Consider the following 16572-nt stretch of genomic DNA (forward strand, 5'->3'; position numbering starts at 1 on the left):
GTCCTTGCTGGGCCGCGTCACAGCCTCAAAGATGACCACTCTTTTCTTATTCCAGGCCCTACCCTTGACCTCTCCAGCAGGCACGATCTTGACCCTGCAGGTCGCGCTTCATCCTTTCATCTGGGCAGGCAAATGGCACAGAATGAGCAAAGGGTGAAGCTGGCTTCCCCAGCAGAGGGTGGACTCGGAATAACTTGCCTGCTCCGGTTCTACCAAGCCGCCAAATTCGATACCTAGTGGTAAGTTTAATTCCTCCCACGTGCGCATCGAGCACCTAGCCTTTACATCTCACCAGTCACGAACTCCATTCTTAAGGTGTGGGATGGGTGCACTTGCTGGGGAAGACTGACCACCCTTCCTTACCCCCAACACTGGTCATCGACAACCTAACTTTACACCTGGAACTGGGTCATCGTTCCGGGCATAGCGAGAAGCAACCTGCAAAGCAGCAGGGCACTTCTTCGACTGAGATGGCCCTATTCCCTTTGACACCCTAAAGAAAGACTACACCATCCCCAAAGACAAACATTTCTGAAACCTCCAAACTGGTTAATTCACCCATCAGTTCAACAGAGAGCGGAGCGATTATTGACACCTTATGAGAAGTGGCTCTTAGGCAAACAATCAGAGAAACACCATATCTCGGAACTATACGCACTTTTCTGGCTCACGCCGGCCGAAGACAAATCCCCGGCTCAGAACAATTGGGGAATGGAATTAGGGCACCAACTCTCTCCAAAAGAGTGACACAACATATTCCATAGAGAGAGCCACCCCACCTATAACATGTTAAGTACTGAAACTGTCATAAAAATCACCTCTTACTGTTACGTTACTCTGGTGAAGCTCCACCCGGCGAACCCAGCTCACAGCAACAATTGCTGGTACCAGTGAGGGGCGAAGGGCACGCCCACCCACCCACATACTCTGGAACTTCCCAAAGATAATAGCGTTCTGGACCTTGGTACTGAATGATATAGATACCCACTTCTCCACCCAGCGCCCTAGATTCCCATTGTATACCCTGCTCAGCCTCCCAACCCCTCTCACCTACTCTCTCTCATCACGCAGGGGGTTCCAATTAGGTATAGTGCTTGGGCCACCCATCAGACCGTTATAGCACTTTGGGCGTCAACTACCACTCCGACACATGTGGCATGGCTAAAAGGCCTCTGGTGCATACTGCGGAAGGAGAAACCCACCCTTACTCTCACATCTCGAGGTGACACATTTAGAACTATATAGCATCCCTTCATAGCCCTGTTAATTCAAGATTTAAGAGAGCTGTCCTGTCCCCGCTATTTGCGATTACTAAGACTCACTGACCTAGACCCACATGTAAGTGAGGAGAGCATCTGAAAGCAACTCATAACCAGAAACCTTAACACCGCACGCTACACAGATATTAGTACTGAGGAAGGGGGGGAGTATTGAGGGAGTGGGGGTTCTTTTCTTCTTCCTTTTTCTTTAATTGGGCTGAAAAGTACTATTTACCTAGGATGCGGAGGGGTTACCTCCAGCACCAAGAAATGTTAACATGTTGTGCAAGATGCGACAATAAACAGATTTAAACCATAATGTCATTAGCTAGTAACTTCCTATTCAAAAGAAACAATGGGCAAATCAGGGAATAGGGGCTGGGAAAGAGTAGGTAAGTAACAAAGACTGTGATTTGAGTTCGGCCAAAGGCTACATGCACATCAACTTCGAACTGCTTCACAGATTATTAATAGTACGAGTGTATTTCTGATCCTTTGGAATAAACGTTGGGCCCAATTCACGAAGGTAAACCTATACTTTTGAGTAAGTTTAATTATTTTCCGAATTCACAAAGGTAAATTTAGAGTCAAAGTCTAGCTTTACTATTTTTCGGTCTTCACAAAGGTAAACTTAGACCAAATGTCTAACTTTGCTACTTTTCAGTATCCACAGGTAAATTGCTACTCATAAAGTTAGACTTTTGATCTAATTTTACCTTTGTGAATACCAAGGAGTAGTAACATTTGCACAAATCGGTACATCCGCCTGACACATGCTGTTAATACGCGTGGCCGTGTTCAAAGAGACTTAGTCAATCAAGACATTTTGGACAAGTATGCTGTTGTTTCCTACATTGCGGGCGGGCCAAATCCTAGATATTGTCTCGAAAAATATAGAGGTTTGTGGCACTAGGAAAGTGTGATTACTATGTAATAGATTGAACAACAGGGGTGTATATTATCTGTGCACAAGGGAAAGTTTCATGCACTTGGTTGTGTTTACAGGATTCATTCACAGCACAGCAGGCGCTTTTCACGGTGTAATATTCATCCTAACAGAGATAATTAGATTTTCAACCTAGTTATCATGCTCCAGACACAGTGATACTTGAAAATGTATGCTTTAGCAGTGCATTTTAAACAAGGTTGCACACTTAAAGTCAGAATAGATTAGAGGTGAGTGTTGAAGTTAGCAATCAGAAAACGCCTGAAATGCCCCTCATGTCACATCTGCCATATGCTGCAAAATGGGTTTAGGGTTTTTAATTTACAGGAGGAGGGATTTCAAGATGTGATGTAGTAGCAGACTGTTTTAGGACAGTACAGTAATGGGGTAGATGTTATCATTTTTCAAGACAGTAGATTTGTTTACTGTTCGCTGTGGAAGACTAGAAAGTCAAAAACGTTTGCATAAATGGGAAAGCAAAACAATACTAAAGATCAGGGCTATCTCATTCCTCATGCAATGGTCCAGGGGTTTATATCTCACATATTTGCATACAGAAAACTCATGTAATGATATTCTGCAGCATTAGGCACTTCCATGAAGTGTAAGTAGGGCCTTTACGAGTAAAGCTCTTTAATGTGCTTACGTCTTCTAGATACCGATCGACGGTAGTATATGTGTGAAAGAAATTCAATATTGTCTAGTGTGAATTGAAAAGCAGGGGCAAACCTTGCGTTGAACCAGCACTCTATCGAAAGCCATAGTAAAAGATACATTCCCAGAAAAGAATAAGCTGGCAAATATTCGCCTTTTCTATATAGTCTACGAGATAAACATACAACTATGTAAAATGTATTTAAAACAAGTTCTTGTTGTTTTTTTCTTTCCTGGTACCATATGGGGCACATGTTTTCTCAGCAACGAGTTAACAAGAAGTGATAACGAGCAGGATGAAATTGTAGATACTGTGTCTACGTCCCATCATCTAATGCTAGACAAGCAAATTCAAAATCAAATCCTCACTGATGGGAGAAATAGTTGTTGCTTAAGATTGTTCGCTTCCAAATAGGGAGGGAAAAGGTCGTGCTTTTTAGCACTCTAAAACACAATGTCAGGCTTCCATAAACTTTCTGGCAACTCCAGATGTCTTTTTTGAGAAAACTATTGACATACGGTCTTTAATCTCTACATCTGAGCATTGTGCCTGGCGAGACACCTTACCAAGATGTTTGCTAATTAGTGTAAAAAAACCTTTGAAGTTACACTGCACTATATAAGTAAACTGTCGTCATGAAATTGAAGTTAACTCCTCACAATTGTTTCTGCACTGTAACTATCACAGCTACCACTGTATCACAAGACAGCTCAACAATAAAAAAGCATTGACAAAGCCAATACATCTGGTCAGGGCCTGCTCTGACAGGTGTTAATTTAAACAAAATTGCAAGCATATACCCCAATAATACAAATTAAAAAAATAATAACCATTCTGAATAATGTATATAAAACAGTATAGGTGCTTCTGTAATGACATCAGATAAAATTATGGTCCTAAAAATGACAAAAAATGAAATGTATAAGCATTGGCAAAGATATTCCAACTGTCTTATGAATGGAAGTGCCTTTTATTTCATTGAAAGGTTTAGGTATTCAGGTAAGTCATCATACATGCACTTTGGCACTCTACTTTGCACTAGTGCTTTCATCCATCCACTGACTCATTATTACATTCACCCTGTGTGACACAACCACATTTTAACCCAAACAGACACACACAAACTCAACAGCATATGCATGATACATGAAAAGAAAACAAGTAGAAAAAAGAAAGCATCCTGCCATCTAAGCACAGTGAGCATACACTTGTAATTGCAAAACTAAACATGCCAGTAGGTATCCGTGTTTCATTGGTTGCGTGTGTTCGCAGCAAAATAAACAGAGCAAAAAAGAAAATGGTGGCTGCCATTCTCTTTATCAGTGATGTCATAAATGATGCCATGGAACATGTCATGAGTGGTGTAATAAGTGAGGTCATAAGCAATGCACGCCGGGGGCGCAAGGTATAGTTAGCCCTGTATTAAGAAAGAATTTCTGTATTTGTTTTAGTTCACACGTTAATGTTGTCACTGACATATTCACTTAAAAATAATGTAACTTTAACCTTTGTTTTTACAGTGATTATTTATACATATATCCATATATATTATTTTTTCACAAACCATCGAGAAACTCTGCACTCCAGGAACTCAATTGTTACGTTCATTTATTTTAAGCTTTAATCAAAGAACCAACACATTTGGACCCTAACACATCTTTGTTGTCATGCTACATGAGTCGATCATTTGTTTCCACTTATATGTATGCCTGTCCTGCCTGTAATGAGGCGTTCTGGGAAGCCTTTTTAAACAATATTAACATGAAAACAAAAATGTAATTAAGATAAACACCAAAACAACAGCTCAGGGAATCACATTTCATGATTTATTTCCAGGTTGTGTCACTTTGATTTGATTCACAGTTAATGTCATAATGGACATCATAATGTCCAATTAGTGAAGGCTTTTTGATGCTCATGTATGTTGACACATATCATGTTCTATTTCTCAACTTTTATGCTGGTGTCTGTAACCGCCACATGTTAAATGTTTTAACAGACTCATTATGGTTGCGTCACTTCATGTCATCAGTGATTGGCTTTTTCAGAAACCCATTTGTGTTTCATATTATGTGACACATAAGTACGTTCAAACTGATGGTATTGATTTATTATTTATTACCTCCATGGCATACCTGTAACACAGGCCTGCTTTGTAATGATTGTTGAAAATCTTGTGGAGATTATCAAGATGTTCTGTGGGGAGCTTGATCTGTGAACCACAAAGAGCCTTTAAAGATGTACATGTAACTCTTCAACAAATTTAAGCCAAAGCGTGGCCTTGGTTCATAGCCTTAGAATGTATTTTGATTCCATTTTGTGGAGCTCACGAATCTTGTCTCTGCCTCTTTCACTTTTCTTCCCATTGTCTATATCATTTTATCTCATTGATCTCCACTTATTATCATGGTATTTGATGGAAGGCTTTGCAATAGCAATTTTGCCTTCTTCCCTGTACTGTTGTCTTGTAAATTGTGCTCCCTACTTGTATTTTCCCCTTTTCCCACATCCCCTCGCCGGTCCCGCTTCCTGCCGCTGCGTCCCATGCGGCCCCACCACTCCCGCTCCCATTCATCTGGCTCCCCCCACGCAGCTGCTCCTCCCTCCCATCTCCCCTTCTTGTGGCGGCCGCTAAGCGGCCACGCGCAGTGGGCGTGCCGCTGGCACGCCGAAGGTGCGCCCAAGGCAAGCCCATCAGTGCCCATCCGTGCCTGGATCACGGCCAGCGCCAGAACCCCTGGTCCCACGGATGCAACAGTTCCTGACTGAACTACAACGCTAGCACCCTCCATGCACTCAACACCGGCAGAGAACACACCTGCTACCGGGCCATCCCAAAGCGCACCCTAGGATCCTTAACCTGCCGGAGCTGCAGCTTCACCAGCACCCGGCCAGCCAAACCGCCTACCAAGGAACTCAACTACCTCGCCTGCATCCTCCTCAACACCCGCTCCGCCCGCAAACACGCCGTCGAACTCTCTGACCTTCTCAACTCCTCCACCCCGGATGTCGCCTTCCTGACAGAGACCTGGCTGAACCCCTCCTCAGCACCCGACATTGCAATTGCCATCCCGGACGGCTACAAAATCACCCGCAGAGACCACACCAACGGAGTAGGAGGAGGAATCGCCATCGTCCACAGGAACACTCTCAGAGTCTCAACCAACAGCGACGACACCCTCAGCACCACCGAACACATGCACTTCCAGATCCACACCGACCCCAACACCACCCTCAGAGGAACCCTCATCTACAGACCCGCCCGGAACCTGACCACAGTGCAACGACTCCTTCGCTGACTTGATGAGCATGCATGCCCTCGCCTCCGCAAACTACATCCTCCTAGGAGACCTGAACTTCCACCTCGAGAACAACAACAACGCCAACTCCACCACCCTGATCAACAACCTTGCCAACCTCTTACTCAGACAGCTCGTGACAACACCCACCCATGCCACAGGCCACGCGCTCGACCCCATCTTCACCGCAAGCCCCCACATCTCTTTCAACCACACCACCGAACTCCACTGGACAGACCACCACTGCATCCACTTCACCTTCAGAAAGCCCACCAAGCACCACCGCACTCAACAGAGGCCTTAACGCTGCTGGAGCAAAGTCACCGAAGACCAGCTAACTCCCACTCTCACCCAGAACCCGCCCGCCGACTCCACCGATCCCGACACCGCCACCCGCCACCTCAGACATTGGATACACGACTGCACCAACACCCTCACCCTACTCAAGACACCCTCCAACAGTCGCACCAGCAAGAAAGCCACCTGGTTCACTGAAGATCTCCAAGCCTCCAAACGAACATGCTGAAAATTGGAGAAGAACTGGCTCCGCGAACAATCACCGGACAGCTACACAGCCCACAAGAACGCCAGCTGCAGACACCAATCAATAGTTTGGGGAACCCAATATACCCTTGGAGGCTTGGCCGACAATATAAATGGTAAAAGGAGCCTCCAAGGGATTTATTTCACAACAGTCTCAAGTTATTCAAAGATAAATCAGGGAGTTAGTCCTAAAGGAACAAACGCCAAAGTGTCAATAGACAGCATTAAACACAAAGAAGAAATCTTAACATAAAAAACACGGTTGAAAAAAATGGAGTACATGTAAATAAAAGCATTCAGCACACAGTCATGGAGAGAAGCAAAAATCAAATTGTCCTAACAATAAATGACTATACATCTATTCCAATTGGATCATAAGCAACAAATCTCTTAATGAGATTGTGATTTGCTTCAGAATGACAACATTTCTTGGGAATAGAGGAAAAGGTCGACGTTTCGGTCTGTTCAGCTGTAGTCCCTCAGACCATCTTCAGGACGAAACAAATTGTGGCTGACAAAAATGACTCTATTTAAACATAATACAAAATGTTATTTTAAGTTTGTAAACAAAGTGCATTAAAAACATCAAAGAACTAAGGAACCCGTGTATAAAACAAGAATGTGATTTAAAAATCATAAAGTGCAAATCTGCCAATTCATGCACCACCCAGAGGGAATCAAATGATGCCACCACCACCTTTTTGTGCTGACGTGGTAGCATATGTACCACTTACTTTCTAATAGTAGTGGACAGACACCATCAACTCATCAGAGCCACCAAAAGGGCCTCCTTCAAAGACCGCCTAGATAACAACGCACAGAACAGCAAAGAGCTCTTTAACATCATGAAGGAACTCTCCAACCCCAGCTCCAACACCAACGACATCCTGCCCTTGCAAGACCTGTGCGACTCACTGGTCACTTTCTTCCACCGCAAGATCGCTGATATCTACGACAGCTTCAGTGCCACTACCACCCCGGCAACCTCCACACCCACGACCACCAGCAGCACCAACCACCTGCTATCCTGGGCCAGCGTCAACGACGAGGACACCAGCAAGATCAAGAACACCATCCACTCCAGATCACCATTAGACCCATGCCCTTACCACATCTTCAGCAAAGCCAGCACAGCCATTGCACCCCATCTCTGGAGAGTAATCAACATCTCGTTCGAGACAGCAACCTTCCCGGAGAGCTGGAAGCACGCCGAGATCAACGTCTTACTCAAGAAACCCAAGGCGGACCCCAAAGACCTCAAGAACCTCTGACCCATCTCCCTGCTTCCGTTCCCAGCGAAGGTCACCGAAAAAATCATCAACAAACAACTGACCCACTTCCTCGAGGAGAACAACATCTTGGACCTATCCCAGTCCCGTTTCCACAGCAACCACAGCACCGAGACCACCCTCATTGCCACCACCGATGACATCAGGACCCTGCTCGACAACAGTGAAACAGCGGCCCTCATCCTCCTGGACCTGTCAGCCGCCTTCGACGCGGTCTGCCACAGCACACTACGAACACGCCTACACGATGCCGGAATCCAAGGGAAGGCCCTGGACTGGACCACATTGTTCCCTCCGGTAGAACCCAGAGCGTCCGCCTTCCCCCCTTCTGCTCCACAGCCACCAAGATCATCTGCGGCGTACCCCAGGGCTCTTCCCTCAGCCCGATGCTGTTCAACATCTACATGGCACCCCTTGCCCGAGTCGCCCGACAGCACGCCCGCAACATCATCTCCTACGCTAATGACACCCAGCTGATCATCTCCCTCACTAACGATCCTCACACTGCCAAAACCAACCTCCATGAAGGAATGAAGGACATCGCCGAATGGATGAAGAACAACCGACTGAAGTTGAACTCAGACAAGATGGAGGGCCTCATCCTCGGCCCCAACCCCTCAGCCTGGGAAGACTCCTGGTGGCCGACTACATTGGGAACAGCACCGACACCCACTGACCACGCACGCAACTTAGGGGCATCCTCGATGCCACCCTCTCCATGACTAAGCAGGTCAATGCTGTCTCCTCATCCTGCTTCAACACCCTCCGAAAGCTCTGCAGGATCTTCAAGTGGATCCCCACCGAAACGAGAAAAACAGTCACCCAGGCCCTCGTCCCCTGCAGGCTGGACTACGGAAACGCCCTCTACTTAGGAACATCGGCCAAACTCCTGAGACGGCTGCAACGCATCCAGAACGCCTCGGCACACCTGATCCTCGACAAAACCACATCACCCCCCACCTGAGAGACCTGCACTGACTCCCCGTCAACAAGAGTGTCACCTTCAAGCTCCGCCTCCATGCACACAAAGCTCTCCACAACACCGGCCTAGCATACCTCAACAGACGACTCAGTTTGTATACCCCCACCCGCCAGCTCCGCTCCGCAGACCTCGCCACAGTCCCCCGCATTCGAAGAACGACCGCTGGCAGCAGATCCTTGTCCCACCTCGCCGCCAAGACCTGGACCACCCTCCCCACCAAACTACTGCAGACTCAAGACCTACTGGCCTTCAGAAGACTCCTCAAGACCTGGCTCTTCGATCAGTAGCTGCACCCATTTCCCCTCCCCAGCGCCTTGAGACCCTCACGGGTATGTAGTGCGCTCTATAAATGTCTTGATTGATTGATTGATTGATTGATTGTCTGATGGCTAGTGTCTGATTCTTATAGCTAGTAATACATTTCTTGTTCTCCCCAATTTTGCAAGCTTTGAATTTAGAACATTTTGTAAACCTGAATTGTTTCCCATCCAACCATGTTTTTGCTGTTGTTTTGCAGAAGTTACTTTTTATCAATTTGTCTTTTAAGGATGGTACTCCTTTTATAATAAATCAGAGGCTGTGGGCCATTTCCATTGCAGATGTCTGGATGCTGATTAATTAAATTTGTTTGTTTATAGAAAAAAAATTAGAATTTCTTGATTTACCTTGCTATATATGAGGATCAATCGTATGTCATCCTACTTTCTCATGTAAAGAACTTGTTCTTTTTTGGTAATAAGAGTTTAATCCAATTCTTCCGTTTTGCTCTTTCCAGACTTTTCTTAATATCCATCTAATGCTTTCCTCTCTTTTTGTGTCTCTGTCAACTCTTTGAATTGTATTTCAACATCCTGGTCATTGGTACAGAACATACTCTATAGCTCTCGAACCCATTTGATGTTTAATAGACATATATAATGAAATTACCTCAATTGTGAAATAGTCACCTTGCCAAGTCATGTCGGCTAATATTCTAAAGAAGTCTCTAGTGTCTCTAATGTAGGAACTTAGGGGTTTATTCCAATGTCGGTGGGCCTGCCACTACAGGCCATCAGTGGCAGGCCCACTGACATCTAAAGGAGCAGTCAGACTGCCGGATTCTGATCCGGTGGTCGGAGGCATTGGGCAGAGGACTGACCACTGCTTTTCTAACAGGCTCGAACAGCCCTTCGATGCATTGGACGGATAGTAATCCTTATAATGGGGGCGGTGCCTGCTCAGGCACCACTGTGGGATTACAGTGCCTGTTTCCCTCTGCCTTTTCTTCACGGTCCAACCGCCATGAAATGCCAGACAGAAAGGGACTTTGGGAGTGCTTAGCAGGACCCCCATCCCCCTGGACCTCTGCTATGGGGCCTGGGGGGCACATGTGGTGCCGCCATACATCCATGCACGGTGTGCCAGACCCCACACGGTGCATGAATGTGTAAAATATGCCTTTTTCAATTGCAGCTTGTGCTGCAGCCGTTTTCAGGCCGTAGCACAAGCTGATATTAGAAAAGGTATTTTTCCAACCGCCTTGCTGCATTGGAATACTGGGAGTGGACCGCCGACTACTTGTCGGGCGGTTCCACTTCTACTGCATTGACGGTCGGACGCTTGTCTGACCAACATCGTAATGAGCCCCTTAGACTACTTACTACTGGTGGGAAGTAATGGTGAACATAATTGGAGACCTTTCATAAAATGGATTTTAGGAAGGAAATAAATGGTCACAATCCAGTCATTTCAATAATCTATTTCCTCCCTAAAGCTCACAAGACTCTGATTAATCCACCAGGGTGACTTCTAGATTCTGGGCGTGACAATATAAAAAGATATCCATTTATTGGTTTTCATTGTTTTTATCTGATTATAATTATTTCTTCTTTGTTATGTTCTGTATGTAGGTTCTATTTCATAGAAGGGGTCCAGAATGCATTTTAATATTGACATAGTGTCCTGAAGATGGTCTCAAGTTCATTCTAAATGCCCGGGGACCAAAATGTCGACAGATTAACCACCTCAAGTGCCAAAAAATGGGCTTGTCTCTATTTTTTAAAAATTATTTAAAGAAAAGAATGGAAAGGAATTATCGAAGAGCGGTTGAGTGGTTGCGCTATCTGTCTCAGCTCACTCTATGAGAAACATGTAATTTACCTGATCACTTGTTGGTATAATGTAGTTTACTAATGACTACTCATGTAACTCTTTATATAATTATTTGTCTGCCTCAGTGTTCCTTATTTCTGTTTGTCAATGTATGGGCAAGATGGTTAGGGCTTGGTTTGTTGGGCAGTTTCTTTTTTTAAGCCAGAAAGCTTGCAAAGAAAGTAGGTGCTGAAAATGATCTAGGTTTGAAAGTGGTCTAAATAACATGGATTGGTGAAAGAGGTTTGAAATAGTTTTTACTCCCTCTGTAATTGTGACCATCCCCACTTTATAGTTATGCGCTGTGGAGGCAATGACACTTAACTGGAATTGGACTGGAAATTGAGATGAAGGAGACATTTTCCATCTAAATGGCCATGTTTCCAAACATATGTTTTGTAATCTCTAATATTTTTCAGACACAAGTCGATGTGGCCTACTGTAAATGCTACTAAGTTTGAAAAGACTCAAAGACATGTGAACAAGACAGTGTCAGTATTCCTTCACAGTAATAAAATGTTGTTAGTTATTCATTTGCATATACAAAATGGGAATGCAGCACTGTATCATCCTGATAGTGTACATATTTCAACCCATGGCAAATATATTTTCATTGAAAACCTAAAAAGTTGGTTTGACAAAAAAACATCAAAATCTTTACTAAAAAAACCAAAGGCTCTCTTAAGAACCACCCTATATTATGACTAAATTTATTTTGTCATACGTAACCTGTTTTCTAAATTTCAGTAAGTACTGTGGTACGTTTTATATGTTTTCAAGATGGTAGAATAGTACCCCGTAAACTTTAAAAGAAAGTATATCAATCAATATAAGTACTTTTCTCTGACTCTACAGAGTTTCTTAAACTGCCTATTTTTTGCTATTCATTCATAAAATTAGTCAGGTATATTTCACATGAAAACACAGAACAATGGCAATTTGTGGTCTAAAAAATATGGCTGACTTTTCATTTTGCAGGGTATTTGATTAACCAATAATATTGTGTTTCGTCCCCACCATGTACCATGGAGATACAGTGGTATACCGTGACCCTATATATCACTCCGTTTTGCTGTTTATTACTTAACATCTCCTAATCAAATTCAGATCAAATAACAAAGAGAACCCTTTTTACACCATAATCTTTATTTCTGGCAAATTTCATGAAAATCTGTTCAGCCATTTTGGTACTACGTCTGTTTAAAACGTCTATGGAAAATGCAGTGGCGGAAAAAGCGTGTTTTTTTCTTTGCACCGCTTTAACTGATCACCATGAAACTTAATCTTCAATTTAGGATGTAAACCTGAGAACCTAAATTCTTCCTCCTCCTTGATTTCCTCCATAGCAACATTTTGCTCTTTCAAATTACTCACTATTATCATTCCTGTTTCATTATATTCTCTAATAAAATCATGCTCTTCACTACTTACCAAACACAAAACCTTTATTCATATTAGTATTCTATTTGTTTTGTGCAATCTCTCTCAAATACTTGCCATATTTAATTTCCCTATCATGATCATTAATGACTATATTCTCCAAAGACTCATTAAGATCAGTCAGATAAGAGGAAAGAAACTCTTTGTGATTAAAAATCGCTATGAAAACATTACCTGAAAGAGAATACAAAATCTCTAAGTGAACATAGGTAGATCCCTCCCCAGCTGGTATAGGGGGGCAAGTGCAGGCATAATACCCATGTTTCATTATCCATGTATTCCTTATTCATTTTAGTATAGATATTATCTCTAAAACCCCTAACTAAATGCTCTTTATGTACTAATATAATTTTCTTAAATTATATGGTTAGTTCTAATGTCAACATTGCTACCTATGTGATCTAAAACATTTTCCTACAGGCCAACTAGTACTAATAATGGCAATATTAATAACACCATCCAAACAATTTTACAGCATTTGCAGTTACCCATCTTCCTGTTAGAGACCAAAAATATTTCTGGGGGGAAAAATAAAAAAATGTTACCAACATTTTCAAGAAACAATAATATTTCTCTTTCTTCTTTTCTTCTTATTTCATTAAAACAATAACATAAACAAAAAGTAAATCAGTATTTGCTTTTCAGTCTTTGTAAAAGTTCAAATCTCAAAATTCAAAACAATTTCTTCAAAATGTGACTAGTCTTTGGATGACATTTCAGTTACCTTAGTCTTTAAGCAAAAAATGTTCTGACTTTTTCTCATTTTCTTAATTTCATCATCTAGGTGGTTATTCCTTGGTGTTAAGCTCCAATTTTGACCTACTGTATTATGGCACTTGTTCATCTGAAAATAATCCTCCTCATTTTCATCTGTATCTTCCACCAGTTCTGTAGCTAAATATACCCTCATTGGTGAGGCATATTTTTTATTTGGATTCTCCTTCTAGTTGGTCTTTTAGCAATTGGCGAATCTCTGTCATCAGTCATCAGTTTCTAGGTTCAAATATCTCTCTAAGTCTTTCTCTAGTTCTTTTAGCAACTGGTGATTCTCTGTCATCAATCTCTAGGTTCAAATATCTCTAAAAAGTATTTCTCTGGTTCACAATGCTTTCATTTGCAGGTTCTCTTCTGGGTATGTCTTCATCTTTCTCTTTTTCAGCCACAATCTTTTGATGTTCATCCTTCTTGTATCTTTAGCTCAAACTTGAAAATCCACTCAGACTCTTCCATCTGAGGACTCCACAGTGAATTTCTTTCTTCTGAAGGGAGCATTTTCCACTCTGATTTTCAACTGCAACTCGCCACTGTTAGTATCAGTGACCCATTCTTTTTACTGCCACTCATGTTTGCTCTTTTGCATTGCCAGGGCTCTTCACTCTGATCACTCTGTAACTGGACTTCTAATGTTTCATGTTCTTCATCAAAATCTTTACTCACCTGACATCTTTGCTCTTGTCTTATTACTTTACCTTCACCAGTTTCAGAAAAATAGTCACCCCCTGTGGATTCACACTGCAAATTTGGATTTTTCTCAGAGCTTGATCTGCATTCTGAGTATTTTGATCACCCATCTCATCCACTGCTTCTGCTGCTCTTTCTCTTTTTGTGTGAGCAGTATGTATACAGTGAGGCACTCTGGCACATTGATTTACAACAATTATTCGTTAAGATGACTTGGAACAGCCCTCTCAAGCATTATCAATGCAACACTTAGGGTCATATTTTCGGATAATCACCCAATGTCCCATGTTCAAACCATGGCAAAGTGTATCATTGAACGCTTCTTTAGCCACATCCACCTGATGACAGACAGATTTCACCAAATCAGTAAGATATTTGGAATCATCTAGAATTATGAAAACAGTTATTGAAACTAGTGCAGCTAAATGTACATGTGCATGTCACATTGCTCTGCCCATCACTACATGGGCTGAAAAACCTATCTTTCTGTCTGGATTACTTCTTATGTTCATTACAACAAGGAGAAGTGTGTCAGGCTATTTTTAACCTGTTGAGGCACACACTTATGCAAGTTTATTCTTAAAAGGGCCATTTGTTCACTCAAGTATACCTGAGGATTAGGGGTGATAGTTATAATGAAACCTTTGCTTGATCTCAAAAGCTATGCAGATTATCGGTAACACTTCATTCTTGAAGTGTGCACCACGATCAGTCTCAATAGAAGTTGGGTGGCCACATTTTTGGATCAATTTTATCATCAACAATTTGGCATCTGTAAAGTTATCTGCTTTCATTGTGGGAAAAGGAAAGCAATTACTAAGCTAAAGTTCGGATCATTTTAGTGTGGCATCTCAATAAAGTATGCCTGTGGTGTCATAAATGGGGCTTCTGATCTGCCAATGTGATTCATGGGTGCAACAGTCTTCCCAACAGTCTTCTTACCTTGATTATATTAATCACATATCAAACAACAACTACATACATCTTCAGCAACATGTCAAAATCCTGCGTTCTCCCAGTATTTCTTACATTACCATAGCAGACTATCTCTTTCTGAATGAGTTTGATTATGCAGATATTTTACACATACAATGCAGCATAGAGTCTAGCAGGACATATTTTTGTTCTGAATTTACGAATCTTGAACATGCTTTTTATAGCATAATATTTTCTATTTCCATATCTCATTTTCAGCAACATACTTCTACAGATCTCCTACCTCATTCAAAGATGTCTGCAATGAATCCATAAAGAAACAATGTACATTGTTTAAACCTTGTATAACATAATTTATGAGACTTTCATTTCTATTGCTCTCGAAAACTGACTCTTCTTGCAAGGCACAATACCTCACCATCTTATCAGCATATTTGTTTTCAATTGTAACCATATCTTTGCCTGCCAATGAGCTACACACTTTCCAACTGCCACTTCCTTTTGCTTCTGAAGTGCTTTCAACAAATACAATATGTACATGCTATTTTTGATTGGAGTCCCTGATGATGTCATGAATCCTGTTTGTGACCATAGTTGCCCACCAAAACCATACTGTCTATCTGTATAAATTTTCACATACAGATTTTCTGATAAGGAGCAAGCTTGGCCTAGGGCAATAAATCCTGCCTCTTGTGCTTAAGTCACAATTGGTAAAGAGGATGCTTTCTGTTTCTCTGCAATAGAACACACTGCATTAGTGGCTTTTAATCCTCCATGCTGGTCTCTCAAACAAGAATCATCAACAAATAATGTCAAATCTGCTAGTTCCAATGAAACTTTCTTCATATCTATTCTTGGTTTTGTGTATAATCCATCACCTCAATACAGCCATTCTCCAATTCTTTATGAACTTCACTCTCCCTGTCTTCACATATGTCTGAAATCGGAAGCAGAGTTGCTTGGTTCAGGATATTACACCTTTGAATGGAAATATTCTCTGCTGCAAGAATTATCTATTTGTAGCTTATTCACTTACTCTTTGTTCTGTGTTGTGTTCTTTTCAAAAGAATCACAACTGAATGTGGGACATAGATCATGAAACTATGCCCCATCATAATTTCTTCACTCTGTTTGATTACCAAACAAACAGCTACCACTGATTTCAAACAACCTCAAAGACTCACAGTGACTGGGTCTAATAATCCAGAACCATATGCCACTGGGCGCATAAGTCCTCCATGTTGCTCTCTGATAATTGGAAGTGCATACTCATCTTTTTCGTGAACAAATAGATAAAAGATCATGTTGTAATCAGGCATCTCAAGTGTGGCCACATAACACAAACTTTCTTTCAGTTTCTTAAATGCAATCAATCAATCAACCAGTTTTTATATAGCACAGCTTAGCACAGCTTTTCACCCGGGGAGGGAATCCAGGTGCTGCGGTATGGAGGGCCTTAGTCAAAAAACTAGGTCTTGAGTCCCTTTTTGAAGACGGTGAATGAGGGGGAGGTTCGAAGGTGGAGTGGGAGTTCATTCCAGGACTTGGCGGCGGGGCAGGAGAAAGAAAACCTCCACTTCGGCTCCTCTGGTTGCGGGTGTGTGCAAGGGAGATGGATTGAAGTTGTCTGGT

This window comes from Lissotriton helveticus, chromosome 6 (assembly GCF_964261635.1).
Source record: "Lissotriton helveticus chromosome 6, aLisHel1.1, whole genome shotgun sequence".
NCBI classification, from domain to species: Eukaryota; Metazoa; Chordata; class Amphibia; order Caudata; family Salamandridae; genus Lissotriton; species Lissotriton helveticus.